Raw genomic sequence first — 15539 nt, forward strand, 5'->3', positions numbered from 1 at the left:
AAGTTACATTTTAGAAAAATTCTTACATACTAAAGAGTCGGAACTTTCCCTCGGATTAAACTGCGGATGTAGCAAGAAAGAATAAAGGTATATGGCCATTATCTTGTAGATGTTCTAGCTGCCGACGAAGGAGGCTGCCCGCCTCGTGCTCAACACAAACACTCAGATAGACGTCGATCAATTGGCCAAGAAACGTGAAAAGCCGCAGTTTATAAACCCTCAGGGAAGGTTCGAGATCATTCAAGACTAAACCAGCCACACCCTCTCATTTTAATTGGTCAATTTCAAAGTAACACTCAGAATCGAACAAGAAGCCTGTGATAGGTTGAAAATTAGTTACAGAAATTAGTGATTGGCTGGATTCAAAACTGGCGGAAAGAAAAAGGAAATATTGCCAACCCAAAAACAAATGAACATCAATCAGTTACAAAAAACCTAGAAATGCAAAACTTCTTTAAATTATAGGTTCTTTCACTTTGCACCAGAGGGCATGATCATAAATTTTTGTAGTGTCATCTATGGGAGAATGTCCAAACTTCTTGATGAATGGCAAACAAAACAAGGAGAAATTCACTCAGTTTAGGAAACTGTACAATAACAAAATTACAAAATATTTCGGTGGTAACATCTTCTGATTAAAGTTCCAATTTCCAGTTGTAGTAGTTCCCACATTAGTTCGATAGAGGAGTTCATTAAGGCGCTAATTCTGAATTCGCGGCGTTGAGGTGTACCTCCCGGTACTATTATTATTATTATTATTATTATTATTATTATTATTATTATTATTATTATTATTATTATTATTAATTAGAGTCCATCTCTAAACATGAGGGTATTCGTTTTTGTTCGAACTTCGTACTGTGCTAAGCATTTCCGTATCTCACTTGTGAAAATATACATATTTTAGCTGCTGAAAATCTGTAAATTTTAGTGAGAATATTATCTGTTGCATGCTGATAGCTAAAATAAGGATAACAAGTTTAAAAATGAAGCCCATGCATTCATAACCAAATGACTGCGGTCCTTCAGAGGGCATTTTGAGTAGTAGTTATGGAACTCGTAAAGTTGAGTTGAAACCGCGTGAGATGTTGTCATTAAAACTTCATTTGTTCTCGAAAAGTTCTTCGTGTGCCACTAGAGTGATTGCATATATACTCTGAATTGTTCTAATTATCTCAACTTCCATCCATTCCGCTCATGGCTGCGAAGCTTGTTCTGTCAATATTCTGGCGCCCACAACGGCATACGTGGCTCTTGCCTATTTCATGGGAGTATGCTTTCAAATTTTGAATAGACCATGATTATTATGTCTCGCTACCAAACACAAACTGCGTTGTAGACACGAAGCTTCGTATTTTGTTGCTCCGGTTAGCTAGGAACTATAAATCTCTATATTCCATTGTCATTTTCTATGCCGAAAGCCCAGAAACATGACTGTGGTCTGTAGGTTGTTTTCTTTGAAACAGTGCTAGACGTGTCCGACTCGTTGGCTGAACGGTCAGCGTACTGGCCTTCGGTTCAGAGGGTACCGGGTTCGATTCCCGGTCGGGACGATGATTTTAACCTTAATTGGTTAATTCCTATGTCACGGGGGCTGGGTGTATGTGTTGTCTTTATCATCATTTCATCCTCATCACGACGCGCAGGTCGCCTACGGGAGTCGAATAGAAAGACCTGCAACTGGCGAGCCGAACCCGTCCTGGGATATCCCGGCACTAAAAGCCATACGACATTCCATTTCAGTGCTAGACGCGTACTGTCAAATGGAGAAAGACTTCTTGTGTTACAAATTCCTAAGTTGACCGTCCGGCTCCATGGCTAAATGGTTAGCGTGCTGGCCTTTGGTCACATGGGTGCCGGGTTCGATTCCCGGCAGGGTCGGGAATTTTAATCATCATTGGTTAATTTCTCTGGCACGGGAGTCAAATCGAAAAGACCTGCACCTGACGAGCCGAACATGTCCTCGGCACCGACTCAAAGGGCAGTCAGTCGTGCCTCTATTGAACGAGGATGGATTTACTATAGGTGGAAAATATGTTTAATAACATAGCACGGCGCCTTTTCTCATTAGTCATAAAAAACCAAACCAAACCCCACGGCACTACAGCCCTTGAATGGCCTTGGGCTGCCAAGCGACCGCTGCTCAGCCCGAAGGCCTGCAGATTACGAGGTGTCGTGTAGTCAGCACGATGAATCCTCTCGGTCGTTATTCTTGGTTTTCTAGACCGGGGCCGCTCTCTCACCGTCAGATAGCTCTTCAATTCTAATCACGTAGGCTGAGTGGACCTCGACCCAGCCTTCAGGTCGAGGTAAAAATCTCTGTCCTGGCCGGGAATCGAACCCGGGGGCTCCGGGTAAGAGGCAGGCACGCTACCCCTACACCACGGGGTCATATAAAAACAAAAGAAAAAGTCATGTCAGCTGAGAGCGGCATTCGAACCTAATTGTCTCCAGAATTGCCGGACTGAGTGGCTCTGACGGTTGAGGCGCTGGCCTTCTGACCCCAACTTTGGCAGGTTCAATCCTGGCTAAGTCCGGTGGTATTTGAAGGTGCTCAGATATTTTAGCCTCATGTCGGTAGACTTACTGGCACGTAAAATAACTCCTGCGGGACTAAATTCTAGCACCTCGGCGTCCCCGACAACAGTAAACGTACTTACTGAGATGTAAAACAATAACATAATTATTACTTTTCACTTATCCTATAATAATGATTCTAATACAATGCTACATTCACGGTTACGGTTCGAATCCCAGCCAGTGTATTTGGGATTTTTGAAATGGGTAGTCACGCCCTTTGGATTCATATAAACTTAGAGGTCCCATGGCTTTGCACGTTGAACTGTAAGCATGCTTTTTTATTTTTTAGTACTACTTTCATGAAAGCAGAGAATTTTCCTAGTTAGTAAGGTGTTTCATTTGAGTCTGCGTAACTTGTATAGTCAGCAATTTGGTGACTAGTGTGCTAGACTTTGAACTTGATTGTCTGGTGACTTGCGTGTTGTTGTTTGAGTCATCAGTCCGTGGACTGGTTCGATGCAGCTGTACATGCCAGCCTATCCTGTGCCAACCTTTTCATTTTTTCGTAACTATTGCATTCTACATCTGCTCTAAGTTGCTTGTCATATTCCCACCCTGGTCTACCCCTACCGTTCTTACCGCCCACATTTCCCTCAAAAACCAACTGAACAAGTCCTGGGTGTCTTAAGATGTGTCCTATCATTCTATCTCTTCTTCTTGTCAAACTTGGCCACATCGATCTCCTCTCACCAATTCCATTCATTATCTCTTCATTCGTGATTCGATCTATCCATCTCACCTTCAGCATTCTTCTGTAATACCTCATTTCAAAACCTTATATATCCTTCTTTTTAAACTAGTTATTGACCATGTCTCACTTCCTTACAGTGCCACGATCCACACGAAAGCCTTCAAAAACATTTGTGTAATTTCTATATCAGTGTTCGAAGTGATCAAATTTATTTTCTTACGAAAGCTCTTCCTTGCTTGTGCTAGTCTGCATTTTATGTCCTCCTTACTTCTGCCATCGTTAGTTATTTTACTACCCAAGTAACAATATTAATCTGCTTCCTTTAAGACTTAATTTCCTAATCTGATATAACATGCATCACCTGACTTCGTTCGACTACACTCCATTGCTTTTGCTTTGGACTTAGTTACTCACAGAAGTAGTCGTTCACATAAGATATTAATCATCGTCCGATGTTAATGACAGTATTATGACTGTCAGATGTTTTAATATAAGGTACAGTCAATAGCCCATGTTGGGTACCTCGTGTACAGAAAACAGTTTTGTCTTTGCAAAACGTGAAGTAATGTAACTGGAACAATAACGTCACGTTACAAAAGTATTCGTACGCACCACAAAAGTATTCCTACATAGCTCTGAAACATCGGTTTGGCTTTTTCCTGAATGGAAGCGAAACGGAGGATGCACTCAAGATAGCAGTTGTGATACAGACACAGACCGCAACAGTCTACTGCTCCTACAAGCAGTACAATGGCCCGTAAAAGTAAAAACACATCCGTTGAATTACGTCAGCTGATAGTTGATAATTTCAAGAAAGGTAAAACATAGTGACAGATTAAAGAAATCGCGGGAGAATCTGTTTCGACAATCCAGTCAATCAAGAAATTCAAGAAAGGAAACGGACTTCGAGATGAACCAAAATCAGGACGTCCTAGACTACTGACTCCCAAGAGGTGAGTGATTTATTGTAAATAAAACAAAATCCAAATACGAGTGCTCCAATGATTGCTTCTAGCTGTGAAAACAATATTGGTGTAAAAGTACGATGGTCGAGTCCTGTCATGGTAACTATTTTTTCTCGCGAACAGGAGACAACACGGAAAATGTAAGATATGCATTTGGAAATATAGGGTATGTGCTTATGCGTAGTGCCTGAAGACAAATTCTGACTTCAGGAGATTCTCGTAGGAAAGTAACAGAACACAGGCCATTGGTAAACATTGTTTTATTATGGTATAGACAGCAAATACACAAGACTACGTACAAAGGACAGGTCTCCAGTGGTTACAGACCTTCGAAATAATCACCCAAGATTTCCACTGTGCGTTGCCAGCGGTACATCTGTCCATAGAAACTGGACGGCCTGGGCGAGGCAAATCAGCAGTTGATACTCTATCCCGTTTGAACGTCTCCACCCACCTCACCACTGTTCTACTGTACATGGCATGGTATGCACACCTAATGCTTCCCGCAGCTCTGCATGGCATTGGCGTGCATTTCTGCTGCGGAGAACTGCTATTTTAATATACGATCGTTGCTCCTGCTTGTTGACTTCCATTTTGTGACTCTCTCACTCACACACTGAACTTGGGGGGCATGTTTAGACCCATACTATTGTTTACATACACCATCTAGTGGCATCATACGCAAGTACATAGAATACCTTTCCAAATGCATATCTTAGATTTTCCGTGTTGTCTCCTGTTCGCGAGAAAAAAAAAAAAGTTGCCGACTTATGACTCGACCTACGTAAGTGCAGAAACTGTAAGGCGAGTGTTAAGGAGGAACAATTATAATGGGAGAGTAGCTAGAATAAAACCGTATATCAGTCAAATAAATCGCAAAAAGTGATTGGCGTTTGCTATGGATCGTGCAATGAAAACAGAGGACTTTTGGAATGACGTCATATTTACTGACGATCGTCGCCATAAGACCTATCTCTGCCGGTGCGACGTAAAGCAACTAGCAAAACAAAAAGTATTTACTGACGAAAGTAAATTTAACATTTTTGGGTCAGATGGTAGGCAAATAGCATGGAGAAAGGCAAATAACGAACTAAATATGAAAAATCATAGTCCCACTGTTAAGTACGGGGGTGATTCAGTACTTGTGTGGCGTTGTACGTCTTTCAATGGTGTTGGAAATTTAGCCTTCATTGAAGGCACGGCGAACCAATACAAGTACGTAGACATACTGAAGAATAATTTAAAAGAAAGTGCTGTAAAAATGGTCATAGAGAATAGTTGCAAATTGTACCAAGACAATGACCCGAAGCACAAATCATTACTTGCACGTACTTGGCTGTTATATAATTGCCCTAAAGTACTGGAAACGCCTCCCCAATCGCCGTATATCAATCGTATAGAAAATTTGTGGTCTCATCTTAGAAAACAACTTCGAAAACATGACATTCGAAATGCTGCAGATCTTAAAGAAAAACTTCAAGAGGAATGGCAGGCTATTTCACCATCAATAACAAGCAAGTTGGTAAAATCAATGCCTAAATGGCTACAAAGTGTAATACAACAGAAAGGTTATCCTACTAACTACTAATTAATAGAACATTCATGTTGTATGCATACTTTTGTGCTGTGTACGAATACTTTTGTGATGGATACGAATACGTGTGTGGCACTGTATTGTTATGATTTTGTGATATTCCTGCCCGGCTCCATGGCTAAATGGTTAGCGTGCTGGCCTTTGGCCACAAGGATCCCGGGTTCGATTCCCGGCAGGGTCGGTTATTTCAACCATAATTGGTTAACTTCGCTGGCACTAGGGCTGGGTGTATGTGTCGTCTTCATCAGCATTTCATCCTCATCATGACGCGCAGGTCTCCTACGGGAGTCAAATCAAAAGACCTGCATCTGGCGAGCCGAACTTGTCCTCGGACACTCCCGGCACTAAAAGCCATACGCCAATTTTTTGTGATATTCCTTACCATTGTCCTATGTAAAGTTCAGAATTGATTTCAGTTCATATGTACAATCTGTATTCCTTTTCATTTTCATAAATAATATCACAATTCAAACATAAAATCTCTTTCATTAATAAAGACCTTCAGTGTACGAATACTTTTGTGACTAACTGTATTTATTTTCATCTTGTACCCCTTACCCAAGACTCCGTCCATACCATTCAGCAATTTCTCCGCATCTTCTGCAATCTCAGATACCTTCGTAAAATGCCTTCCGAATGTCACAAAAAGCTCTTAAACTCTTTTGTAGCTGCCTTCAGAGTTTCAGTAGAAGGACGGGTTCTTTGCTTGTTTCTAAACTACCTTCTTCGTGTCTTTTAACCAATGAAATTGCAAGCACCCCGAACGTCAGCTTCAAGCCCATATGCAGTACAGACCAGGGTTGTAATTCTGGTTTGTAACCTTGGGTAACTACAGATTACTCACCGGGGTTTTCTGGTCTTACGTATTGGCTCCATTATACCTGATCATATACCCTCGATAATTAAAGTGAAACTTCATAATACTCGTAATAAATTGACGTTGATGAACTAAATCAGTTAACTTAAAAAGCAGCTATGGCATAAGCTGAAGAAACTTGGTTTGGCAAAACTGAAAAACAGAAGAAAAAAAAAACAGGTAGTCCTCCGGGGTGCCCATGGTTAACGGTTAGAAGAGCACGACTAAGGCCACCGCAAACCGTAGTTGTATTTCTTACAAAGAAGATGCAGTGTATACCATCACTTTCTGTTTATATTCAAGATAAAATATTGAAAACCTACAGCCCAGAACATATTTTTCCTCAAACACCTGCTCATTTTTTGCTTTTTGCGTGCCAGTCATACAGATGGATTCTGTTTTATTAGTTGCATTTAAAGCGAGTGGAAAACCCAGAAAGGGAAGTTGCTCTCATTTGAAACAATTGCTTGTACGGACTGTAATTTTTCAGGCCCAAAACAACTGAATTTTCGTGGAGTTCATTGAATGTTTATTAAATTTGAACAAGTAAATTTGTTGTAAACATATATCATAGTTCTTTATCCATATTTTTGACAAGACTTAGCGGGAGATGCAACCTCTACACACAGGGCGAGTTGGCCGTGCGGTTAGGAGCGCACAGCTGTGAGCTCGCATCCGGGAGATAGTGGGTTCGAACCACACCGTCGGCAGCCCTGAAGATGGTTTTCTGTGGTTTCCCATTTTCACACCAGGCTAATGCTGAGGCTGTAACTTTATTAAGGTTACGGCCTCTTCCTTCTCATTCCTAGGCCTTCCCTCTCCCATCGTCGCCATAAGACCTATTTGTGTCGGTGAGACATTAAAAAGAAAGAAAAAAAAAAAAAGCAACTTCTACAACTCCCTCTTAGGAACGCCAGTCCACATGGGCCAAACACACTTCGTCACTTCTTAGCTGAACAGATGAGATACTTTCACAGTATAATGACGAACGACTCCATTCGGAGATCCGATATTTGAATCTCGGCGCTAACCGTGGCTTTCTGGAATACAGTTTTTCAGTTTTACCTCACCTCCATACTCATGCCCTATGTATATCGAGTTCTTCACCATCAGCTGTCCTAGATAGCTTTGGCATCACTGACGAGGAGTAGTCTAGTAGGGAAGTTGAGGATGGTGTTTCCCCGTTGCTTTCCTCACCGAACCAGACGGTGCCAAGCCCACTGAAATGAACTCGTCAACCGATCCTGTGATCAACATCTTCATAGAACTGATCACAGGGACTGGCTGCTTAAGGAATGGCGTTACTAGCACCGTTCATATTGTCAGAGTTGAAGTCGAAACTGAGACAGCCGGGCTGAGTGGCTCAGACGGTTGAGGCGCTGGCCTTCTGACCCCAACTTGGCAGGTTCAATACTGGCTCAGTCCATTGGTCTTTGAAGGTGCTCAGATACGTCAGCCTCGTGTCGGTAGATTTATTGGCACGTAAAAGAACTCCTGCGGGACTAAATTCCGGCATTTCGGGTCTCTGAAAACTGAAAAGTAGTTAGTGGGACGTAAAGCCAATAACATTATTAGACTATTATGAGACTATTATATGGACTATTATTATGTGACAGAACTGTGAAGTAACAAACTTACTCTGGGTCATGTCTGAAGATATAGTGCACTGTAAACACTGTACCTCACCAGAGGTGGATCTGAGCAAGGCTCAGTACTCATGATGATAATAATGAAATGAAAATCCACAGCCTGTTTCCAGTCATTTGGCCGGGTCAAGAATGGGATGAATGAAGCCCCCATCTAGCGGCGAGGATAGGAATTGTGCAGGCTACCGAAGCCTGTCGCACTCCTCTGGGGCAGTGATTATTGACTGACAGATGAAATGAAATGATATTGGAGAGTGTTGCTGGTATGCAAGATGACAGAGAAAACCGGAGTACCCGGAGAAAAACCTGTCCCACCTCCGCTTTGTCCAGCACAAATCTCACATGGAGTGACCGGGATTTGAACCACGAAACCCAGTGGTTAAGAGGCCGGCCTGCTGTCGCCTGAGCCACGGAGGCTTTGATGATGATGATGATGATGATGATAATAATAATATGGCCTCGTCTAATTTAAATTTGATGCCATTTAGCTTGCCTGTGCGTCAGTTTCAACTTTCCGTGTTATTCTACCAGGTGACGGAGTGAACCGGATCTGTGCTGGGCGATGTATGGCCGGGTTTTAATTAATTTTATCGGTTAAACACCGAATGTATCATCAGAGAGCTTTTACTTTCTGACGTTGTACGGCGAGTGTCGAATGGACATTTTTCCATCCTTCAAAAAAAAGGACTCTCTCTGCTGAGATTGAACCCGCGGTCTTAGAATCCGGAGGCCGACACTGTTATCATTGATCCACACGGTACGTTTTGGGTTAGTACCTATTTCAAGTCCTTGGGGGTGATGACCAAAGATGTCCCAAAATCGCTAATAATAATAATAATAATAATAATAATCGTATGGCCTCAGATACCGTGTGCAGACATTTCAATTTGACGCCATCTGGCTGTCTGCTCGTAAATTTCGACGCTTCGTTTTACTCTAGGCCTACTAGATGGCGACCGAGTAAACCGAAACTCTCTTGGGCGTCTGTGGCTGAGATTTAATTAATTTTGTCGGGTAAACACCAAATGTGTCACCGGAGATATTTTACGTGCGGACATCGTACGACATGGACTTTTTTCCGTCCTTAAAAAAATCCGACTACTTCTGCTATCTTGGGGTCAAGAGGCCGACACTCTACCACTGATCCACAGAGGCAGTTATATGAGGAATAGTATCCAATACAAATGGCATCGCTATCACCATAATCATATAGACCCGGATATTTTAGTGTGATTTTATATATTAAAAAACCAAAAGCACTACAGCCCTTGAAGGGCCTTGGCCTACCAAGTGACCGCTGCTCAGCCCGAAGGCCTGCAGATTGCGAGGTGTCGTGTGGTCAGTACGACGAATCCTGCCGGCCGTTATTCTTGGCTTTCTAGACCGGGGCCGCTATCTCACCGTCAGATAGCTCCTCAACTCTAATCACGTAGGCTGAGTGGACCTCGAACCAGCCGTCAGGTCCAGATAAAAATCCCTGACCTGGCCGGGAATCGAACCCGGGGCCTCCGGGTAAGAGGCAGACACGCTACCCCTACACGACTGGGCTAATTTTATATATTAGGTATGTAAAAACATTCCCATTGCAACTCACAGTACAATATAGAAAAGTTACAGCCTATAGTTCATGGGCTCGACGATCTTTATTTCCTGTTTTTTTTTTTTTCAGACCTGTTGACACAGTGAAAAACGGAGTCTCGGTATTTTTCTGCAAAAATCCTTCGAATTCAAGACATCCAATTTTGTGTGTGTGTTTCTGCAGAGTTAATTATGATAATGCTGTGCAAATTTAATGGTTTTCGTTTCGGAAAGTAATTCTCTTTCCAATTTATTTTTATGATAGCATCCGGAATAAACGGGCCTTGCTCATACATGTAGGCTGATCAGTGGAGAGTTCGGTTGGTTTCATTTCGACAAGCTGCTGCATTGTATACCTTTATTATTAATGAACAACTAATGCAGAGAATATTTTACTCCATGGTGGTTTACACAACTGTATAAAATTACCACCGGTATACCCTCCGTAGACCGCGCCTGGCATGCTATGTTTTGAGTTGTATGCCATTGTTTTATGTAATTATGTCTTGATTTCCTCTCCCGATGGAAATTATCATGCTTTCGATTGTAGGGAACTGAGTCATATTGTGCAGAAATTGAATGTCGGCTTCATTCACTTGTGATCGCCCTGTCCGAACCGTCACTAACCAAATCCTTTCAAGACGGTTTAAGGTTTCCTTTGTGGTAATCTTTACCATCCTTGGGTGTACTTCAGGTTAAATAATGGGAATATTACTCCCGACTGTCTTTCCTTATGTTACATACAAACTACTTACGGCAATCTTGATAAAAAGTCACCAGAATCGGGATATTGTTAAAATGTTTTTATATTTAACTTTGTTTGTGTGTGTAGAGTGGTACGTATTTCCTGTTGCTCGTCTTAAGAGTTTTAATTTTCTAAAATCTATTTTAAATCTAACAAATTCCGTTTACGAGGAAGTTCAGTTTTTTAAAGTTCAAGTGGTCATTATTGTACAATTTAGTGAACACACATCAATTTTATTATATAACTCTTAGGTTCTTCAGTCTGATGACACTAATTTTTGAATAAATACATTTAGAAACTACCTGAAAATGAAACATATGATAACTTTATACCTCAAAAGGAAAAAAAATAATTAATTTTCATGGAGATTCTGAATTTATTTATTCATAAATTAGTTTCGACTGGTTGAAGAATCCAACAGTTATTCATGAACTGAGTCGAAACTGCAGAGAAATAGTTTCAAATCTTACAGAACAAATCTGTTTTATGTTTAATGAAATGGAATGATAAACTTTGTTTAACTTTGTTATATTTAATTAATCTACATCATGTACAAAACACTTAATTTTGTTATCGATATGGAATGCAGTGATGTTTGTACCTTAACTGTAAATGAAAATATAATATCATACAAAATTTCCTCCGCCTGATATTGAACACGGGATCTGAAGATTCAGAAATAGACACGTTAGTCATTCACTCATACTACCGGTAATAGATAACGTCATTATGCCAAACTCTTGTTTGCTATGCAGTGCTGCCAACCCATAAATCTTTTCTCTGCTAAATTCAGCTAAATTTCGAACTGAAACAAAATAGCATATACCAGCTGTTTTAATAAGAGATTAATTCAACACTCACCAGTTTCAGAACAGGAGTTCATCATCTTCTCCTCTGCGCACTATATGGTCTGAAGTAGATGTGCTGAGTTGTGGTCATGTGGTTTCATATGAAGCCACATGGTACTGTTCTTTTTCGAGTAATATGCTGGCAGTTCACAGCAGCAAAGACCATACGGAAATTTTCAAATCTATTTCGAAACTGTTTTCACTTTGATTACTGTTTTCATTGTTTTTAATAAATGCGGAAAGAATTAATGTCAAAACAATTTCGCATTTATATTGCACTGCCAATAGATCCACCTTTCGTATTTGACTTCACTGGGAAGCTCAAACAACTAGTCTTTTAAAGTTTAATTATTTAACTACTCTTTACGAAATATCTGACTAGTTTTTAACCTTTTCTTTTGACGTACCAAAAAGAACCTGATGTCAAAAGAAACACGTTATCAAACACGACACTACCCGGCTCATCAAGAGTACTGTAACGATTGTAACAAATACTGACTGAGGCTGTGGGCCAGAGCTGATCTAGAAAACGAGTGGTAGTATGCAGCGTAAGTTCAATACAACAGGAATAAATAGACTATTATGCCGTACTAAGTTATACATTTTTTCCTCTCCTGGTTATGAAAGATGATATTGTTACCGCTGAAAATCGCTAAAAGAAGTTTGAAAATCCGTCAAAAAATCCGCTGTGCGCCAAGTGGAAAATTTATCCGCTGTTCCATTTTAAAATCCGCCAAATTTGGCGGAAAATCCGCTGAGTTGGCAACACTGTTGCTATGGTGTTGCCCTTTAGGCCTGCAGTGTAGCCACGTACTCAGGTTCTTACCTCTGTTACTCGCAAACCAGGCAGCACTGGGCACCTTCGTTTGTACCAACACGACACCATGTTTCGTACTGAATGACTTGGTAGTGTATTTCTCCGCGAATTTTTCTTCCCTCTGTATGTTGAATTACTGGAAACGGAATATGGTTATGAAATGAACAACAAAGAGGAGATCTGAGAGGCGTACGGACTCAATTTTGTCACCCGTAGTTCCTTGCGCCCGGTGGTTGATCCTTCGCCTACCATGCTGCAGGTTGCAGGATCGAATCTCGGTTGGCATTTGAGAGTATTTAAATGCATCTCTTAAAACCCGATAGTAATTGTTGAAGGGACATTATGCAGTTCACCTCCTTATTATTAACATTGTATGCATGTAGAATTTTTGAGATGTGGTTCGGAATCCATGAAAAGCTGGAGATCCCCTAGCAGTAATCCCCATACCAAGTACAGTGGAACCTCGATATCTCGAATCCCCTCGGGGGCTAAATTTTATTTCGTGTTATTGAAATTTCGAGATATAGAGAATACCGTTTTTGAGCATGTATAGCACGTAATTGAATCATATGTATCTTACGGGCTTTAGCTGGATACATTATTTTTAACCTTATTTATAAGTATACAAACTACGTTTTACAGCATCACTTTAATTTTAACCCTTATTATACTCACTTTTTAGAAGACAGGATACAGTACATAATATAGTAGTGAAATAAGAAACATACCACGGTTAACACCTCGGGGGAAAAACCCAGTTAGTCTCTTCTACCTGTTCCTGTTAATCTTTCCTCCTTTCACGTTGAAATTTCTCGTCAGTACCACGCAGACGAGATTCGATTGGTAAATGGAGCTTATCTCCCGCGACTTGGGGGTTGCTTTCGTACGTGACCGGTAATTAATTCACACCCAAGAAACAGCGAGGCTTCGCCGATTTTCCGATCACTAGAGGGGTTTTTTTTGCTAGTTGTTTTACGTCGCACCGACGCAAATAGGTCTTACGGCGACGATGGCACAGGAAATGGCTAGGAGTGGGAAGGAAGCGGCCGTGGCCTTAATTAAGGTACAGCCCCAGCATTTGCCTGGTGTGAAAATGGGAAACCACGGAAAACCATTTTTAGGGCTACCGACGGTGGGGTTCGAACCTACTATCTCCCGAATACTGGATACTGGCCGCACTTACGCGACTGCAGCTATCGAGCTCGGTCACTAGACGTTTTAGATTTTCGGTTCCCGTCATGGCTCCCAGCGTCACTGTAAACCTTTCTTTACTTGTTAACCGTTCCTCACGAACCACAAATGCAGTACTGCACAGTTAATGTTGAACAAAATTCGAGTTACGGAGTATTTTTTGCTTCAAGGGAGAAAGTGTTTGCTTGGAGAAATCGAGAAATTCGTGTAACCGAATTTCGAGTAATAGAGAAATAAATACATGTGAAGAATAGGACAAACGGCCGGGAAATTTGTTACTTCGAGATACTGAAAATTCGAGCAATGGAGGTTCAAGATATCGAAGTTCGACTGTATGACGGCTAGCTTGCGTTTCTAATATCCACATTTATATAAAAAGATATACAGTCATCTCGTCACTCCAGCAACACTAATTTTTATGACAGTTATTGTGTTGACCTACTACTGGTCAGTTAAAGCAGTTGAATCTTTCTGGCAAAAGCATGTCAAGAGGACTGTAATAAACTCCCTGGAAACAAAGAAATTAGGGTAAAGAAACTTGCCAGCTGTGCCTATCTTACCGCACTGTTCCAGATAGCAAAAGACTTCTAAAGCTATCGCTCACACTTGTTAAATGGAATATTCAGGCGAGGATCCTAGAGGTCTACATTTTCCCCGGTTCCCATTGTTGAAACGAATTCTATTGGAAATTGATCAAGACTAGGGGACCCGTGCGAGAAATCTCGCATATTCATAAAGTATGTGGCAGGGTAGCCCCCTGGCGAACTAAAGAATACACAGATCAGTACAATATTAGACAGTCCTTACTGTAATCTTTGATATTTTAACATTTATGGTATCCGCTTGAACGGAAGCAAATGCATGTGCATTATTATACTGACGAATGTTCCGGAAGTAATTTTTGGTTTTACTATAATTCTTTTCTTAACTGACAATTACAGCATATTATAATGACATAAAACAGGCGTCCCAGCGGCCAAAATGTGAAGTGGACAGCAAAGATTGCGCGTATTTTCCTACAGCAACAGTATTTGCAAATCGCACACTTCTTACAATTTTTAAAAACTCATTTTTTAAAGAAAATATCAATATTTATGAAATGAGAGTGCAATTCGTCACTGCTAATGTCTATTCTCTTTCTTCTGAATGCCCATTTGTCACGATCGGTTACTTGTGAGCGCTGCAAAAGGGATCTGTACTACTGAAATAATATATATGACGAATACCGTATTATTGTCATTTTTACAAAATATTGAACTATCTTCTGCGATGCGTCTTATCGTAAAGCTTTGTTTTGTACACAAAGCTAATTAAATATCTTGCGTACACTTTGCAAGTGTCTTAAGTGTGAATATTATGTAATTGTACAATTCCCAATTGTACACATTATAGTACTTATGAATGAATAAATGAATGAATGAATGCAATTTTTGGAGTAAATGTGTTGATTATTTCATGATAAACACTGACTTTCTGAAGTCGGAAGTGGTATAACCCAGAGACACCATTGGTTTTGAAACACCAGCGTTCATCATCTCTGTACAAAATTACACAAATTCGTGTGCATATGAACATTATTAAGATTTGTACTTACAGTTACGGGCTGAGTGTCTCACACAGCAGAGAGCTGGCCTTCTGAGCCGAAGTTGGCGGGTTCGATACCGCCCATTCCGGTGGCATTTGAAGGTGCTCGGAAATGCCAGCCTCGTATCAATAGATTTACAGGGACGTAAAAGAACTATCTTTAGACAACAAACACCTCGGCGTCTCCATAAACCATAAATGTAGTTCGTGTGCCGTAACACCAACAATCATAGCAATCTTCTTCTTCTTCTTCTTCTTCTTCTTCTTCCTGGTCTTCTCCACAATTTATTGAGGTCGGCAGCTCATGTCAATTTTTCCCAGTTTTACGGCTAGACGCCCTTCCTCACACCAATCCCATGTGGAGGGATGTATTCACTATGATGGTATGGTGTGTTGTTCGTAGATGAAGAGATGTAGGCTGGAAAAAATACAACATCCTCAAGG

Source organism: Anabrus simplex, chromosome 2 (assembly GCF_040414725.1).
Source record: "Anabrus simplex isolate iqAnaSimp1 chromosome 2, ASM4041472v1, whole genome shotgun sequence".
NCBI lineage: Eukaryota > Metazoa > Arthropoda > Insecta > Orthoptera > Tettigoniidae > Anabrus > Anabrus simplex.